At 42.6% G+C, this 19,982-nt stretch overlaps 1 protein-coding gene across 5 annotated transcripts in view; it reads right to left on the bottom strand.

Annotated features, from left to right (window-relative positions):
- IP3K2 (Inositol 1,4,5-triphosphate kinase 2) overlaps positions 1-19,982 on the bottom strand; it is a 402,764-nt gene that overhangs the window by 202,126 nt on the left and 180,656 nt on the right. The window lies entirely within an intron of this gene.

Genomic DNA, 19,982 nt, shown 5'->3' with positions numbered 1-19,982 from the left:
CAGTAAATCTACCGACACGAGGCTGACGCATTTGAGCACCTTCAAATACCACCGGACTGAGCCAGGATCGAACCTGCCAAGTTGGGGTCAGAAGGCCAGCGCCTTAACCGTCTCAGCCACTCAGCCCGGCCCAAAAATTTTAGTAAAACTACCTGATTTTGTACTAAATATCTCAAGAAACCGAAACATACTATTTAAACACAATAAATAATTACCTGTGAACTGAAATAACATCAGTATTTATAACCGTGTGTCCGCGTCTGTGGTGTAGTGGTTAGTGTGATTAGGTGCCAACCCCGGAGGCCCGGGTTCGATTCGCGGTTCTGCCACGAAATTTGAAAAGTGGTACGAGGGCTGGGACGGGGTCCACTCAGCCTCGGGAGGTCAAATGAGTAGAGGGAGTTCGATTCCTTCATCCTCGAAGTGGTCTTCCGTGGTTTCCCCAATTCTCCTCCAGGTGAATGCCAGGATGGTACCTAACTCTTCCTTGTCTATCCCTCCCGATCCTCGCATCTTCTCAGAAGGCCCATGATCAGCACTGCAGGTGAGGCCCCCTCCCATTTGTATCACTCCGACCCAAAGTCTCACGCTCCCGGACAGTGCCCTTGAAGCGGTTGAGTCCGAGGGAAAAACCAACCATGGAAAGTAAACGGATTAAGAAAGAATTTATAACTGTTTTAAATTTGTACTTATCGTATGGTAATAATAATGTTATTCGCTTTACGTCCTACTAACTACTTTTACGGTCTTCGGAGACGCCGAGGTGCCGGAATTCAGTCCCGCAGGACTTATCGTATGGCGGCCTCTCACAGCTTTATGTCCCCATCTGACGGACAAATCACCATCAACAGTGTCATCACTCCATATGAGCCCTGCGGAGAGGACTGGACTTTAATCCGGGTTTCTGGCACACAATCTTTGTCATTAGACATTGTATACTGTACCACCATCTCTCTTACCCTGCCGGTCAAGATTCCGATGGTGAAATTTTTTCGACTGACGGGACTCGAACCGACTAACCACGGCGTCAGACAATGTAGAATTCAACACTTTAAGACCATGGCCACCAGACAGGCTAATGTTTTAAATAACTAATTAATAAGCGGGTGTGATTATGACCACGCGTTTGAAGCAGGTTTATATACAACATGCGATAAAAGAAATCAAAGAGGAATTTGGAGAGGGAATCACAATCCAGGAAGAGGAAATAAAAACTCTGACATTTGCCGATGATAAATAAATAAATAAATAAATAAATAAATAAATAAATAAATAAATAAATAAATAAAATAATTTTATTGGAGTGTGCAGAAGTAGCAGACTCTGAGAAGGAATTAAACAGAATGTTGACTGTTCTGTGTGATATAATGAAACATAATCAATAGTAAGAAAACCAAAATTTTAGTTGTGAGCGAAGATGGTAGGAAAGTTAATCCAAAATTCAAAATAAAAGAAGTGCAACATTTCTGATACTTAGGAAACATTATCACTGAAGATAATAGATGTACGAAGGCAATCAAAAGGAGAATAGCTCTTGCTAAATAGGCCTTTCAAAATAAAAGAAGTCTTTTGAAAAATACCCAAATAAGTTTAAAACATGAAAAGCTTTTATAAAATCCTTTGCCTGGAGTGTACTACTTTACAGTTGTTAAAAAAAAGGAAAGAGATTCATTGGAAGCAACTGAAATGTGGATTTAGACGAAAATGATTAGGACATGCTGGAATGAAAAAAAAAACAGAATTGATATGTTCTGAAGGAAATCAATGAACAACGGAGACTGATAAAGGATATGGAAAGAAAAACTTGAGACAAAATGACTTCCTAGTAAACGTCTTTGACGGAAAAATACTAGGAAAGAAAGGAAGAGGAAGACCAAAGAAGACATACTTCGAGGATGTGAGAAAGGTGATGAGATGTAAAACCTACAAGGAAGTGAAACACAAGCTATTATAATAGGGCAACAAAGGCAGTTAAATATCCTTAATAAGAAGTTATTGCCATCACTTTTGCTTTGTGGTGTAGCTATACCATTTCAGAAGTCGGTAAAAAATCTTGGGATTATCACAAGTGACACAGTAGATTGGAGTGAGCACATAACAAGCATCTGTAGGAAAATTCACTCATCACTTCACCCTCTCAAAACTCGCCAATCATTTCTTCCACTAAGCTTGAAAATTAAACTTATCCAGACCCTCATATTTCCCATACTTAATTATTGTGATATTGTAATGATAGATGCCATCATGGAACAGACATTAAAATTACAGAGGGCAATGAACTCATGCATTAGGTTTATATTTTCAATTAAATTTTCAACTCATACCTCCCCCTATTATAAAATTCTCTCCTGGTTAAAAATCGATAAACTACGACATCTTTACATTGCAACTCTCGTATTTCGTCTGTTGAATGAATCTAAACCCCAGTATTTATCCTCAAAGTTTAATTTACTCTTCTTCTCTAAATTCCTGTGCATCGCTCATCTTCATTTAACCGCTCCTTTCAAGTGCCTGGTGCAAGGCTATGGAATTCCCTTCCAGTTAGTGTTAGGAATTGCACTTCCTTAGCTTCTTTCAAGCGGTCTTGCCGAGATTACCTATTAAATTTATAACCAGCTTGTATGAATGGAAGAATGAATGAGGTTAGGATTTATATTTTGTTATATTATTTCATTATTCTGTTTTATGAAGTTTATTAGATATGTGGTTAAGTGTAAGAGAGGGCCGTGAGCCTTAACTTCGCCACAAATGAAGGCATGAAATAAATAAATAATAAATAAAAGAAAAGCAGGACTGAGAAAAGAATGGTTGCAGCGATAAGTGGAAGATCTGGAGAAATTGCTGAATGATATGGATAGAGTCTTGCAGGAGTAGTGATCATCATCATCATCATCATCATCATCTGTTTACCCTCCAGGTTCGGTTTTTCCCTCGGACTTAGCGAGGGATCTCACCTCTACCGCCTCAAGGGCAGTGTCCTGGAGCTTCAGACTCTTGGTCGGGGATACAACTGGGGAGAATGACCAGTACCTCGCCCAGGCGGCCTCACCTGCTATGCTGAACAGGGGCCTTGTGGAGGGATGGGAAGATTGGAAGGGATAGGCAAGGAAGAGGGAAGGAAGCGGCCGTGGCCTTAAGTTAGGTACCATCCCGGCATTCGCCTGGAGGAGAAGTGGGAAACCACGGAAAACCACTTCCAGGATGGCTGAGGTGGGAATCGAACCCACCTCTACTCAGTTGACCTCCCGAGGCTGAGTGGACCCCGTTCCAGCCCTCGTACCACTTTTCAAATTTCATGGCAGAGCCGGGAATCGAACCCGGGCCTCCGGGGGTGGCAGTTAATCACACTAACCACTACACCACAGAGGCGGACTTTAAAACATTGTATTCCTTGAATATTGAATTTTCACGACCGCATTGTAATCGAAACAGACTTTCAACGTATTAGGTCGTGTTACGTACATGTAGTAAGTGTTGAAGAGGCCACCATAGCTCAATTGGTAGAGCAACCGACGCGAAATCGGGAGGTTGTGTGTTCGGATCCTACTGGTGTCCGGCTGGCCATTTTTGTTCTGTACGTAACATCTCTTCAACACGTACTACATGTACGTAACACGACCTAATACGTTGAAAGTCTGTTTCGATTGTATTCCTTCATTGGGTATGCAATTAACACTATGAATGAATTACGTATTTTATAGGTCTTTTTTAGCCCTAGAAATAAGTATACGGGTGGTAATGACCGGCATACACTCTGACTGGCACACGAACATGAGTTACTATTACTGTGATGTTAACGTATCTACACCGAAGTGTTAAAAAGGAATATTACATAAACGATATGAGCTACGTAAACAAATCCTGTTTAGTCCAAGCTAGACGTAATTGCCAAGGGCTCAATGGAAAATTCCCTCTTTGGAAAGGCACAACAATATTAAGATTAATGTTGAAATAATTCCTGGTAACTCTTGAGGGCAAAAGGCTCTGGCATGGCAGCGTGTAAGCCCCAACATTTCATTAACCCACAGAGCTACAGCAACCCTCCATATAAACGCGCTAGTTTTAAATTGAGCTAGAAAGCATTATAGTCTGATGTTCGTACGAAAGAACACATGCAGTAAAAGAACTGAGTCGAATAGACTTACATGACATGGCCTTAAGTTAGGTACCATCCCGGCATTTGCCTGAGGAGAAGTGGAAAACCACAGAAAACCACTTCGAGGATGGCTGAGGAGGAAATTGACCCCCCCCCCACACCTCTCTACTCATTTGACCTCCCAAGGCTGAGTGGACCCCGTTCCACCCATCGTACCACTTTTCAAATTTCGTGGCAGATTAAGATTACACATGCGCTTGAACATATTTTAATCTGGGTGCTGTTTCAAGGAACCATCACTCAAAACTAACTACAGTAAAACCTCTGATATCCGGATTAATGTGGTGCCGTGTGGACCGGATAACACAAAATTCGGATACCAGAGAGTATAATTAAAATGCAGCAGAATTCATAGAGAATCTATAAGCTAAAAGTAATTAGGTCTATAATAAATGAACACACTATGTATTAAAATCAAATACCGAGCTCAATAGCTGCAGTCGCTTAAGTGCGGGCAGTATCCAGTATTCGAGATATAGTGGGTTCGAAGCCCACTGTCGACAGCGCTGACGATGGTTTTCCGTAGTTTCTCGTTTTTACCCCAGGCAGATGCCGGGGCTGTACCGTAGTTGGGGCCACGGCCGCTTCCTTCCCACTCCTTAGCCCTTTCTATCGCATCGTCGCCATAAGACCTATCTGTGTCCGTGTGACGTAAAAAAAAACCTTAGTATTTAAAACCGCTATAAAAGATTAGTAAAATATACGAAGCGAACATAAAAATTACAACAAGCAAATACATAAGTGTCCACTTTTTTGGTGTAGTGGTTAGCGTGATTAGCTGCCACCCCCGGAGGCCCGGGTTCGATTCCCGGCTCTGCCACGATATTTGAAAAGTGGTACGATGGGTGGAACGGGGTCCACTCAGCCTCGGGAGGTCAAGTGAGTAGAGGTGGTGGGGGTCAACTTCCTCCTCAGCCATCCTCGAAGTGGTTTTCCGTTGTTTCCCACTTCTCAGGCAAATGCCAGGATGGTACCTAACCTAAGGCCACGAACGCTTCCTTTCCTCTTCATTGTCTATCCCTTCCGATCTTCCCATTTCTCCACAAGGCCCCTGTTCAGCATAGCAGGTGAGGCCGCTGGGCGAGGTACTGGTCCTCCTTCCCAGTTTTATCCCCGACCCAAAGTCTCACGGTCCAGGACGCGGCTTTGAGGTGGTAGAGGTGGGATCCCTCACTGAGTCCGAGGGAAAAGCTAATCCTGGGCGTTAAACAGATTAAGAAAGAAAGAAAGAAAGAAAGAAAGAAAGAAAGAAAGAAAGAAAGAAAGAAAGAAAGAAAGAAATATGTAAGTTCATAAGAGCCATAAAAAAATTTGGCTTTCGTTCTTAATGATCATTTAGTCAGCTACAATTTTGAATGTTTCTGATTATTAAGTATTAATTATTAATTGACTAAATGAATTGAACATATACATTTAAGACGAACACAAACACCCAGTTCCCGACCCGAAGAAATTAATCAGATGAAGGTAAAATCCCCGACCCGGGCGGGAATCGAACCCGAGTCCCCAGTGACCAAAGGCTAGCACGCTAGCCATTTAGCCATGGAGCCGGACCACTTAAAACACTTTAAATTAATATTAAAATCAAATAATGGACTTTGCGATGCGATGTTGCTAAATCAGCACCAGTTGAAGAAGAAAATTCGCCATGAGCAGGATTTGAACACGGACCTCCAAGTTGACCGGACTTCGCTACGGTGACAGAGGCTGCGCTCCACGGTGTGTTTGTGTTTAATGCTGATTTCTCCGCTTTGTAGAAGTACGGCAATCTATCATTTACGGAAATCTGGTATGCATACAGTACAGGGTCTCTCATACAAACTCAGACCGAACGCATGGCAGCTGCCTCAGCCCAACAATCTTATATGAAATCTTACCTTATAAAAGATGCTGGACGTGCCGCCCTTCCTAGCTTATACAGGCATTATATCTGGCAACCACATTCTCGCCGATACGAGTGAGTTGTGCCACTGTTACTCCAATATGTGAGGAGTTTTCCTTCACTTTACCCCACAAGTAAAAATCACACACTGTTAGATCTGGAGAACGAGGGGGAAATAGAGCAGCACTGCCTGCAAACACTTCCGAGATTGTAAGAGGGGAGTCATCTGCTGTATGAATGACCAGGGGCTGAATATTGTTGAAACCACTCACGCGATTTTTCTTCTTCCGGTGACCGATGGAAATGTCATCTTGATACCTCTCCTCATTTACTGTCGTCTCGGAAAAAAAAATATAGGCCCATGCACTAACATAACACTAGAACACCACGATGATGGTGATTATGCTTGTTGTTTAAAGGTGCTTAACATCTAGGTCATCGGCCCCTAATGGTACCAAATGAGACGAAATGTCATGAAAATTTAAAAGTCCAAAATCATCCACTGACCAGAATTCAAAACCTGATGAAGAATTAATGGGTGAATATGAATTTAAAACAAACAGTGGATCCAACCCGCAATTTCCTGAAACTATCTTAAAAACAACAGTATATACTGACCAAGGGACTGCTTCTAAAACACAATCCTGAATCGATGATGCTTGTTGTCTAAAGGGGTCCAAAATCCAGGTCATCTGCCCCTCATAAGGGTACTTACCGCTAGAAAAGTAGAACCATGGCATTTATCATGTTGCGAAACTAATCAACAGTAGCGTAGACTCGCGGTATTGTACACATTATGGTACCGCTCACAGGTAATGTAATAGGCATGTAATGCAGACCTATGGCGTTTCTCACATTGCGGAGCCACCTATAGGGAACGCAAACCTATGGTGTTCCTCACATAGTGGGTACTAAGCATAGGCAACACCCAGACCAATGGTGTTGCTCACATATTGGTACTAATTACAGGCAACGTAAGCCCGTGGTGTTCCGCATATAGTGGCACTATTCGCAAGTAAAAGAGTCCAATGGTGTTCCCTGCGTGATGGTACTAATTACAAGTAGTCTCATGGTTCTAATTCGATCATCCCTTTGTTGCCCCTTTTCGTCGCCTCTTAGGACGGGCAGGGGATACCGTGGGTATATTTTTCTTTTTCTTGCTATTTGCTTTACGTCGCACTGACACAGACAGGTCTTATGGCGACGATGGGATAGGAAAGGCCTAGGAATGGGAAGGAAGCGGCCGTCGCCTTAATTAAGGTACACCGGGCGAGTTGGCCGTGCGGTTAGAGGCGCGCGGCTGTGAGCTTGCATCCGGGAGATAGTGGGTTCGATGGTTTTCCGTGGTTTCCCATTTTCACACCAGGCAAATGCTGGGGCTGTACCTTAATGAAGGCCACGGCCACTTCCTTCCTACTCCTAGGCCTTTCCTATCCCATCGTCGCCATAAGACCTATCTGTGTCAATGCGACGTAAAGCCAATAGCAAAAAAAAATTAAGGTACATGCATGTAATGTGGGAAAATGCGAACCACGGAAAACCATTTTCAGGGCTGCCGACAGTGGGGTTCGAACCTACTATCTCCCGATTACTGGATACTGGCCGCACTTAAGCGACTGCAGCTATCGAGCTCAGTGGTGTATTCTTCGTCTGCGTCCCCCACCCACACGGGGTACCAGAACACCAAACACCAATCTTCCTACGAGGGACTTCATAAACACCATTAAGATATTCTGCACACCAATAGTGAGAGTTACGACTGTTCACACGACCATTACGATGTAACCAGAACGTTCACATATGAAAATACAGTGTTGCAATGACAACTGTCTCACCATGTTAACAGCTCAGATTCAGACTGGCGACTGATGCTTGCCAGGTCGAACACGTGCAGGCTGCTTGCAAGGTCAAACGCCGCTTCGACGGTCTGGAGACCCGGTAGACTTGGACTGACATTGCAAAGCAAGCTTAGTCAGAGTCCACGTCGCCATGCAACGGTTCTCTTATGCAAAGTTTGCTGATATGCATTTACTGCAGCTTATGGCGCTGAACAACGAAAAGGAGCAGAGGCACCGAGGATTTATAGTGAATGATTTCCTCACAGTGTCATTCCGTGCAGCAACACATTTCGATCAATTGCGTGGCAATATCAACAATGATTAAGCTTGCGTTCAGAGGCGTGCACTGAACCCTATCTTGTATTTACATTTTTTATTATTCATTGGAGTCCGCCTCTGTGGTGTAGTGGTTAGCGTGATTAGCTGCCACCCCCGGAGGCCCGGGTTCGATTCCCGGCTCTGCCACGAAATTTGAAAAGTGTTACGAGGGCTGGAACGGGGTCCACTCAGCCTCGGGAGGTCAACTGAGTAGAGGTGGGTTCGATTCCCACCTCAGCCATCCTGGAAGTGGTTTTCCGTGGTTTCCCACTTCTTCTCCAGGCGAATCCCGGGATGGTACCTAACTTAAGGCCACGGCCGCTTCCTTCTCTCTTCCTTGCCTATCCCTTCCAATCTTCCCATCCCTCCACAAGGCCCCTGTTCAGCATAGCAGGTGAGGCCGCCTGGGCGAGGTACTGGTCATACTCCCCAGTTGTATTCCCCGACCAAGAGTCTGAAGCTCCAGAACACTGCCTTTGAGGCGGTAGAGGTGGGATCCCTCGCTAAGTCCGAGGGAAAAGCCAATCTTGGAGGGTAAATAGATTAAGAAAGAAAGAATATAGAAGAATATATTTTATTTTTGGATTTCGGCATGTATGAAGTTTTTTGACCAATTCATTTATGGCACGTGTGGAGTATAATTTCCGACAGCCGTAGAAAAATATTAGGTTGCCCAGAATGAACACAGAGCTAAGCGCGAAGTAAAATAACTCTGTATAATGGTATAAGTGAAGTTTTCTAGTGTTCCCTCTTGGATTATAGGTGAAGGTTACGTGAGTTCTGTGCAATCCTTCATGAATATAACGTGTGTTATACGTCGCGTCGAATATTTTCCCTCGTTTGTTCATTGATGCACGTATACTTAAAGCGAGTGAAAATATAGAATTTCGGCGACGGTAAAATACCAGTTAAATTTTGCTGATTCAGTTTAGGTTAGGCTTTTAAAGTTAAAAACAATTATTTACTCGCAGTGTATTTTTGTGAAAACCATGACTGTACTATCACGAAGCGTCACCGGATGAAACTGTAAGTACTGTACATTGTTTAAAATCTGCTATAGATTAAGTTGTGATGGTGTCGTCACTGCCATGAATATCAGTTTGGAAATATGTGCGAGTGTGTGGTTGAAAATATTCTTGAAAGAGCTTTCTCAGGTAGACCTTTCCACGAAAAATGCAGCCTTATACAATGGTAATGTTGACTTTAGAGAGTGTAGTGGGGCTACGATTGCTTAAAAGAACATTTTCGCAGGTGGTGTGACGAATGTGTTCACCGCACGCCACTGCTCGCGTTCCAATGTAAGTCCAAGTCTACTGTACGCAAGCCGTATTTCCTTAAATGACCGATCACCTAGCAGTTACCGATGCCGAGAAATTAGCATTAAGCAGGAACACACTGCGGGTGTCGCCGTAGCGCACTTGCTAGGGCGTCATCCTGTTAACGGGGCGAAGTATTCAAATCTCCTCCATGCCGAATTTTTTCTTTGACTGGTGCTCTCAACCAGGTCTTTAAAAGCCACGTGTAGATTTAGCAACACCGCATCGCAAGGGACATTTGAATTCGCCCGCAAAGCATTCTGATTGGTTAAATGACAACAATACGAGGTACGGATTTACTTTTTTTTTCAAATTGTTTATCAGCATTACCAATACTCTAACGCTTAAATACCCGGTTCACGTTGTTTCGGACCATCCTGTATGTTGGTTTATGCATCGAAGAGATACTTTCTGTATACAGGGTGAAGCGAAATTCGCGCACTCGGTCGTCGCAGCGCGACTGCACACATGGCAGCCATAAAAAAATGTCTCTCACAAAAGTTCGTCCTGCGAGTATATCCGGCAGAAAAAGAACGTTCAAGAGTGGCAATCTGGTAACACTGTAAGCACATGCAAGGTAACTACCTCTGTCAGCACATACTAGTCGTGTTGTACGGTTGGTGTACTGGACACAGTTTTGGGTTAGCAAGCACGGGGTCGAGGGTTCGATCCTGGGTTAAGGCGCACTTATTTATTTGCTAATTTCCATCGGATATTACATACTGTAATACAGTAAGACACCGTTTCTTAGGTCACATTTATCCTATATTTACAAAATTTAATAACGCTGAACACGTTGTAACGCATCTAGTAGATGAAGTGGTGCGAATAAATTCACGCCCACGACGTGGAAAGAGCGTCTTTCAAAGCTGACCAATGAAAACGATTGTTCGTGCATTTCTAGGATCGTAGTGCAAATGGTTTCTAGAGGACCCGCTGCAATCGCTGTTGACGATTAAGATGCCAGATACCATACCACCTGGACTACATTTACGAAATTAAAAAAAATATACTCCTCATTACAGGATCGACCCCTCGACCTCCTGCATGCTAACCCAAAACTGGGTCCACTGCATCAACCGTACAGCACGAATAATATGTGCTGATAGAGGTAGTTACCCTACATGTGGTTACAGTGTTGCCAGATTGCCACTCTTCAACGTCCTTTTTCTGCCGGATATACTCGCAGGACGAACTTTTGTGAGAGACATTTTTTTATTGCTGGCATGTGACGAGTCGCGCTGCGACGCCGGGGTGCGCGAATTTCGGTTCACCCTGTATAAAGACTTCAGTTCCCCTAAAGAGTTCATGCTGCGGATGTTATTTGGAAAGGAGTTCCATAATCTATACCCGTAATATTGAAAGAAGCATTCTGATAGAAAGGACTGGAAGGAGGAGCCATGTACCGATATGCAGACTATGTATGTATGTATACATGCATGTAAGATTATAGCCGGGCTGAGTGGCTCAGACGGTTGAGGCGCTGGCCTTCTGACCCCAACTTGGCAGGTTCCATTCTGGCTCAGTCCGGTGGTACTTGAAGGTGCTCAAATACGTCAGTCTCGTGTCGGTGGATTTACTGGCACGTAAAAGAACTTCAGCGGGACAAAATTCCGACACCTCGGCGTCTTCGAAAACCGTAAAGGTAGTTAGTGGGACGTTAAGCAAAGAACAGTATTATTATTATTATTATTATTATTATTATTATTATTATTATTATTATTATTATTACATTAATGACCAACCACGTAGAACAAATTTCACCTGTCATAGTTCTCGGGGAAAATTCCGCAAGTCCTTTTTCCTAATAAGAGTCTGTTGTAACCTTGCATCATGAGACTATTAGTACCCTATTAGCACCTCCACGAGCTGCACGGAGACGAATGTGACGGAGAGATGCTGAGTCATGTACTAGGGCAATGTTCTGGCCCTCAGATAGTGTAAACCACAGCAGTCATTTCTAGAATACAAAGTTATTTGGGTAGTAGGAAGTGTTGCCTACCCCGTTTCAGTCATGCAGCTGTAACTGTAGGAATTGTGCCGGCTGCCGAAGCCTGTCGCATTCCTCTGGGACAATGATTAACGAGTGACAGATGAAATGAAATGAAATGAAATGATATTGGAGAGTGTTGGTGGAATGAAAGATGACAGGGAAAACCGGAGTACCCGAAAAAAAAAACCGTGTCCCCCCTCCGCTTGGCCCAGCACAAATCTCACATGGAGCGACCGCGATTTGAACCACGGTATCCAGCGGTGAGAGGCCGGCGCGCTGCCGCCTGAGCCACGGAGGCTCTAGAGCTCGCGTAATATTTATTGAAAACATTATGAGGCGGTAGATTATGTTTGTCAGGTTGGCAGAAATCACGCAGCAAAGCAAGCAACCTAGCAGTTTTATGTGAGAGACAGGAGGATACTAGGAAATGAGGTCATAAAGGTTCGGCGGTTGCAGAGTGGGCCTCGGCTGGTCCGACAGCTCTGCACTCCGACCGACCGACCAACCAACAGAGCAGAGGAGGGGTAACCGTGGTTCTACGCCTCTCCTTTCGGGAGACGGAGAGGGGCTGGTTCCCTCCGTCGGCTGTCCTGAGAATGGTTTTCCGTGGTTTTCCATTCTCCTGCACTAAGGCGAATGCCGAGACAGTTCTTGTATAGGCCACGGCCGCCAACCCTCTCACCTTTTCCGCACATCTCCTGCACCGTAACAAATCTCCCGGCTTGAGAGACGGCGTCACCGTTTAAGAGGCCCGCCTCCCCCTTCAGGGGAGGAATTAAAACATTTTAGTAGTAGGAGGTGATAAAGGCTAAGTTAGGCGTGAGCTCGATGGATGAAGCTGTACGCATAAACCGGCTGCGGTGGTGGAGGACAGATTACTTAGGGGATAATACACTCTGTCATGGAGGGTAATAAAAGTGGAGAGAGACTCAGACGACGAAGGTTAGATTCAGTTTCTAATTATTTTAAGATAAGAGGTATGGAAGTAAACAAGGCCAGAGTGTAGTTACAACTAGAGGATTTTGGAGGCGATCAGTAAATTCACAGGAGCTTGCAAACTGAATGCTAAACAATAATTATGTGATAGCCTAGTTTAGCCGGATGCAGCCATTGTAAGGCAGACTGTCTGATGAGGGTGGATGGCGTCTCTCGTGTATGGGGATATTACATGTTAACGTGGTGCAGAACAGTGTTGCAGCAAAAATACCCAGTTCCTGAGCCAAGGGATTAAAACTTTAATATTAAAACCTAACGACCAAGCTGGGAATCCAACCCAAGATCCGAAAGCCACGACACTGGTCAGTCTGCCATGGAGTATCCCTAAGACAAGTACTTAACCCTTCACCAGGGAACAGTGATCAGGAGTTCTGTCCGCACACTGGTTTAGTGGCACAATAGTCATAAGACTGCCGAGATGTACTGCGAACAGTGGAGTGAGAAGAACTAACGATAACACACGGCACCAAGCGAAACATCCACACGAGGGCTACGGGATGAATGGGATGAAGATACTATTAAACGAAAGGGAATTGGGGAAAATCTATACTATCATCATTCCGGGTAACATAGGTTATGTATCATTCCGGAATATAAGAGTTCCCGTGAGAACCATCATTTCAGCCCTTTGGCACATTAGCCTAATATAGGCGGAGTATCGAATTTGTCGTACAAGGATGGAACAAAGCTCATTTTAAGTCTGACGACACGAAGAACAAAACTCGGTAAGTCCCATAGGGACACATCCGTTTCAAGGCCCCAAAACCAACCGTTTTCGAGATATTGACTTCATACTCCACTGCTGTAGGAATCTGATGAAAAAACCCCCAGCCGTATTCCATGGCAACATCAGCTCAATGGTTCTAGAATAGGCTACACACCTGGTGTTCGAAGCTCGGACGTGCGTAAGTGAACGCAAAGCCAAGGGGTGATCCTGTTTAAACACTTCAAACTCAGAGCTAGCGTTAAGGGGGGGGGGGAGACCCAGTTTAACAAAGGAAAAAAGGTTAATATTCATTCGATTGTTAAACATGCTACAATTGTTGTTGATAATTGCTGCACATATCCCAGTATTGGCACGCTTCATGGCAACCAGAAGCAACTTCAATAATGTCAAAATTCTAATTATTATAATATTTTAAAATAAAATGTTAAAAATTTCCCGCATTTTTAACAATACATCACTGTTTCCCTTATAAATTCCAAGTTAATAAGAATTTTCGTACTTTTCCTTTTTTTAAAGTGTGTATCAAACCTCCACCTACAAAATGAACCTCAATCACTAACATAGACAGTGATTTACATATTTTTATCGAATTTTTATTCCGAGCACCTGAAAATATGAACATTTTTGTAAATAAATATGTTATATAGATTCTAATATAAATCCTATTGATCTGAATGAGGTACAGATTGTAGTACAACACTATGGAAGGAAACCCTGAAAACATTCATAATTATCCATCAAACAGTAAGAAAGTTATGAAGGAAACCGTGATATATTGTTAAAAAGGCGGGAGATTTTGAACACTTTATTAAAATGGTTATAATTAGAATTTTGACATTATTGAAATTCCTTCTGATTGCTAGGAAGCATGCCAATACTGGGATATGTGCAGCATTTGTCAACAACGTTTGTAGCATATACAGTATAATAATCGAATGAATATTGGCCTATTTTCCCCGTATTAAGCTGGGTCTCCCCCTTAATCTGCGAAATACTTAAGAATGTTTTGGTACGTTCTGGCACATGTCTCTTTGACTTAGTTTATTTCACGTGAAAACTACTTGAAGGACCATGTTGAAATTTGGCAAGTATAAAACTGGAACTGCTGGTTAATATTTAGTCTAATTACTACCGGTATTACAGTGTAAACTATGTTATTAAATTTTCTTTTCTGCATCCTTGACGTATTTACAAATGCACCCTGTTATGCAACGTGTGCAGTAAAATGACTGCTATTTGTTTCACATCCGCAATATACATAGCACGTTGTAGCGCTCCTTCGAAAACAAATGATTAGGCATCCCATGCATCACTAGTGCATGCGGGACATATGTAAGTAGAAACTACGGCGCAAACGGGCCGCCTGGTATATTCACAAAAATATCATTACACGTACTGTGTGAAACCACAAAGATCCTGGATTTTACAGAAACGCTAGTAGATGTAATGTTACAACTTGGAAAAAGAAATATTCGTATGCACAAATAAAACAAATTCTGCTTGGATCTTAGTCCACGGAACGAAAATGCAAAAGATTCATAGGGGATTATCACAGAAAGTGGGCAATATTGACAATAATGAAACATAAAGGGGGTAGTACAGAATGCTTAACGAATCTTTGATAACGCCTATTATGATGTTGGTGAGTATTTCTGGGGATACCTAACCCTTTCAAGATATTCCAGGTGCATTTTGTAGTACCTCCCTCTTCTATCAAATATTGTCTGCGTCTCGCTAGAAGCAGTGGTGGCTTGTAGGTACGGCACGAGTAACTGATACTACACTCTGAGCTACTAACATTAGTCGTGATAAGCAGTGCGAGCTCTTTGAAAGAGATGCGTGTTCATTATTAAACTGTTAATTATGCAGTATTTACAGTAAATGTGTAACTTAAGCACAATTGCACTACCAATTTAATAATAATAATGTTAATAATGTTATTTGTTTTACGTCCCACTAACTACTCTTTTACGGTTTTCGGAGACGCCGAGGTGCCGGAATTTAGTCCCGCAGGAGTTCGTTTACGTGCGAGTAAATCTACCGACACGAGGCTGACGTATTTGAGCACCTTCAAATACCACCGGACTGAGCCAGGATCGAACCTGCGAAGTTGGGGTCAGAAGGCCAGCGCCTTAACCGTCTGAGCCACTCAACCCGGCCACTACCAATTTGAAACTTCACAACTGCACCTTAGTTCACAAGAATCACCGCGGGCGGAGTCAATGTTGATGGTCAGGCCTTGAGACTTGAGATGGGCGCATGCGCAGCCGCACCTTAGTTCACCAGAATCACCGCGGGCGGAGTCGATGTTGATGGTCAGGCCTTGAGACTTGAGATTGGCGCATGCGCAGCAGCACCTCAGTTCACAAGAGACTCCGCGGACGGAGCCGATGTATATCGTCAGGCCTTGAGATTTGAGATTGGCGCATGAGCAGCAGCACCCCTTACCCCGCATGCACGCGACTTCTCGTAAGACGACCACAGTAAGAATCCTTTAACTATCCAATGTTGAAGTCGGATGTGTTAATATTCGCTTAAATATGGGAGCCATGGTTCATAAATCTCTCTCTAAATAATGGGAAGCACACAGGAATAGAATGTATTAACATCCACATGAAACTCATTGTTACAAGAAAATGTTTAAAAGGGGCCGATGACCCTCGATGTTAGAGCTCTTTAAACAATAAGCAAACAACACAATGTTAAAAATGCCTTCCGTAAGCATTGATGCAGCAGATCTGGGATTCAATGGGAGGGAAGAGTATTGTCAGGGAAGTGTTGGACAGTCATGTATGACCTCCAACTGGGCAGATCACCAGACAGAAGACATTTACCGTGCGATGAGTTATTATTGGGGAAGTTAACATGCGCCATTGCTTACGTAGTCTCAAGAGTTATTTACGTGTTCTAACGAGGAAGTGAGGTGCTGCTAAATACACCACCAGGTTCAGAGGTGATTCACGCAAGTATTCAACATACAATAACTACGTCACTTACAATATGCTGAACAGCGCTCTAATTCCTCAGAGTTAGACTAACGTCACAGGAAAAGGGTCTAATATCGTGGCACCTGCGCCAAGTGAATTGTGACTGACCTTCAGTGCTACCCAGAGACTAGAAACACTACCAAAAATAAAAATATGATGAAGCGTTTCGTTACAACACCAAAATTTTGGACAATTCACACAATTAATAAAACATGGTTTCATGAGGAGATCGCTCTATACACAAGAGCAAATACAAATGAAAAAACCATGAGAATTGGTGGCGCAGTTTGGGTCATGTCGCTGTGAGCTCGCATTCTGGAGATGGTAGGCTAGAACTCCAGTGTCTCCAATCCTGAAGATGTTTTTTTCCCGTGGTTTGCCACTTTAACACCAGGGTTTTATATTAAGGCCACAATCGCTTTCCTGCCCAATTCTAGACCCTTCCTGTCTTTACGATATGTTAATGGAACGTTAAGTCTTAGATAATAATAATAATAATAATAATAATAATAATAATAATAATGAAAAATAGAAAAAGAACTTAACAAGAAAGGTTTACTGAACTAAGTATATATTGGAGGTTCGAAGAATCGTCTATCTCTTGCTGATGATTTACCGATCCTTTCTAGAAACACAGATGCAGCTGTAGAATAGTCATATCCTTTGAAATAACAAGCGGAAAAGGATAGACTGTTTTTCAAATAAATGTCTGTTGATTTGTAACTTACGTTTTAATTTAAATGGAGTTATTACACTATGGTACTGTAAGAAAGCACTGCCAGCAGGATATCTTCTAATTGCGCTCTTTGCTACGTAATAAAAATGTAAAATAAATTTCACATAATGATATTACGGATAAACCGTAATAATAAGCATACACAATTTCCCATCGAAAATAATTTTTCAATTCGCTTTACGTCGCACCAACACAGGTAAGTCTTATGGCAACGATGGGATAGGAAAGGGCTAGAAGTGGGAAGGAGCGGCCGTGGCCTTATTTAATCTATATCCCTAGAATTTGCCTGGTGTGAAAAAAGGAAACCACAGAAAAGCATATTTAGTGCTACCAACAGTGGGGTTCGAACCTACTATCTCCGGATGCAAGCACACAGCTGCGCGCACCTCACCCCACGGTCAACTCGCCCGGTCAAGAAATAATTAGAAATGGGTATAAATAACAGATATTATTCACATTCATATGGAGAAAGAGAAGATGAGGTGAGAAAATGGTGTATAACTATACACATTTAACAACTGAAATTATACTGATAAGTTTAAAAAAAAAATAACTTACATTCACAAGACAGTCCAAAATGTCTCTCTTAGTAATAAAACCATCGTAAAAATTACGTCGATGTTGAGGAAAAGAAGACTGACCCTTTATAGACACATTAAAAGGATGAATCAAGAGAGGTTGGTCAACAAAATACTCCTTCCACAAGAAGAGTGGCTTACACAGGTGCACGAAGATCTAACAGAAGTGAGTGTCAGGGAAGAAGAGATACAGAAAAGAACAGCATTTGGGAAAAAGCCACTGGCCTAGCCACGGAACATCTCGGTGGAAGAAAGAGAAAGGAGAAGCCAAAGACTTAAGGATCTTCGGCGAGAGTGCGAAGAGAAGGGCAATAGTCTGCGTGACAGAAGGGCAGGTGTAAACGTGGTCCATACATGGCCGTATCGATAAATAAATAAATAAATAAATAAATAAATAAATAAATAAATAAATAAATAAATAAATAAATAAATAAATAAATAAATAAATAAATTTAATGCTTATAGCAAAGATGATGTGGTATTTACTCTTTACAAAGTAAGAATGTATTTTTATTCAGATATGTACCAGATATTTATGTTTATTTATAAGATTCCGCCAAATACTGGGGCTGCCCAGGTAGAGACAGTATTCTAAAAGCACTGGTGCATTAAATAGAATACAGTTTTAAAATCAATTAAACCTAAAGTATTATTACAAAATCAGCCTCATTAAAATATGTATCTAAATGACTTAAGAGTCCCTATGTTTATGCAATAATAGGTTAACATTCAAACTGCCGGGATGAGTAACTCACACGGTTGAGGCGCTGGCCTTCTGACCTCAACATGGCAGGTTCGAGCCTGGCTCAGTCTGTTGGTATTTATAAGGTGTTCAAACACGTCAGCCTCGTATCAGTAGATTTACTGGCACGTAAATGAACTCCTGCGGGACAAAATCCCGGCATCTTGGCATCTCCGAAAACCGTAAAAATAGTTAGTGTAACGTAAAGTAAATGACATTATTAGAATGCAAATTTCTTTGGCTTGTAGGAAGTGTCATCTAATCCGCGCTTTCCTAATGTAGCGAGAGTAACATAACTTCTAGGGGTTCTAACAGGGTGGGCCGTAATGTTTATGCAAACTTCAAAACAGGACTGTTGTCTGACTGGAGTATACTTGTTTTGCATTCTAACCTATAAAAGGCTCAACATCCGGGCCGTCATATGATAACTGAATTATTCCTGTGTCAATGCATACAGAAATGGTTCACGGGGATACTTATGGAACCTTTCAGGAGGCTGACTGAAAACCTACAACCTGTTTTCCAGTCATTGACCGGGTCAGGAATGGAATGAATGAATCCCCCATCTTGCGGCAACGATAGGAATTGTGCCGGCTGCCGAGGCCTGTGGCACTCCTCTGGGGCAATGATTAATGACTGACGGATGAAATGAAACGATATTGGACTGTGTTACTGAAATGAAAGATGACAGGGAAAATCGGAGTACCCGGAGAAAAACCTGTCCCTCCCCTACTTTGTCCAGCACAAATCTCACATGGAGTGACCGGGATTAGAACCACGGAACCCAGCGGTGAGAGGCCGACGCGCTGCCGCCTGAGCCACGGAGGCACTCAGGAGGCTGACTGCGATGTTCTTTTATGTACATGTAGATTAATATATAAAAGCCTTGTGAGAATGAATAAATAATTTTAGAGGCATGAAACGAACTTATCCTGTGTTGTGATATGGTTTCGATTGTTTTAACTTCGCAATTCTTTGAATATTCGGTTTTATTTTGATCCATTATTTTTAACCATAATTAACCAATTATGGTTAAAATTCCTGACCCTGCCGGCAGTAGAACCCGGGACCGCTGTGACCAAAGACGAGCACGCCAACCACTTAGCCATGGAGCCAGACTATCTAGATCCAAACATAGTCATCGCAACATGCGACCTTCCTATTCCATCCTTCGTTGCGTTCTGTGGATCAAAACAGGCTACGGCTGTGGGCAATGCCACCTGTGGCTCATTTTACTATTCAAGATACAGAAAGAATAAAGACTACAGTCCCTCAGGTGATCTTTCAATATTCTTAGAATTTCGAAATCTAGGCTCAGCAACACGACCAACAGTCAGAATGGCAATAAGAAAAATCACAGAAGTTCCAATCACGAAACTAGGCTGCAATGAGGCATCGACTGCATGCAAACAACTCTCGCGAGAGTAATTTCGTAGAAGTGATCTTTTCCCTGGAGGAACATATTGCTATCAAGATACTTAGTCGTTGAAAACGTAACGTCAGAACGAAATGAGATGGTTCTTGGTAAGCCCATGTTATCTATTACATGACGCGCGACAATTACGGACAAAACATAAAGAGGAAATACTCAACCCTTATTGCATAAACAGGCGGAGAAGATTATTGATTTTAACTGAACACACACTTTGATTATAAAAGGTACAACCTGTAATGTATTTGATACTACTATTACTAGTACTAATAATCATCATC

This window comes from Anabrus simplex, chromosome 11 (genome assembly GCF_040414725.1).
Source record: "Anabrus simplex isolate iqAnaSimp1 chromosome 11, ASM4041472v1, whole genome shotgun sequence".
Taxonomy (NCBI): Eukaryota; Metazoa; Arthropoda; class Insecta; order Orthoptera; family Tettigoniidae; genus Anabrus; species Anabrus simplex.
This window is presented reverse-complemented; position numbering and strand designations above follow the sequence as displayed.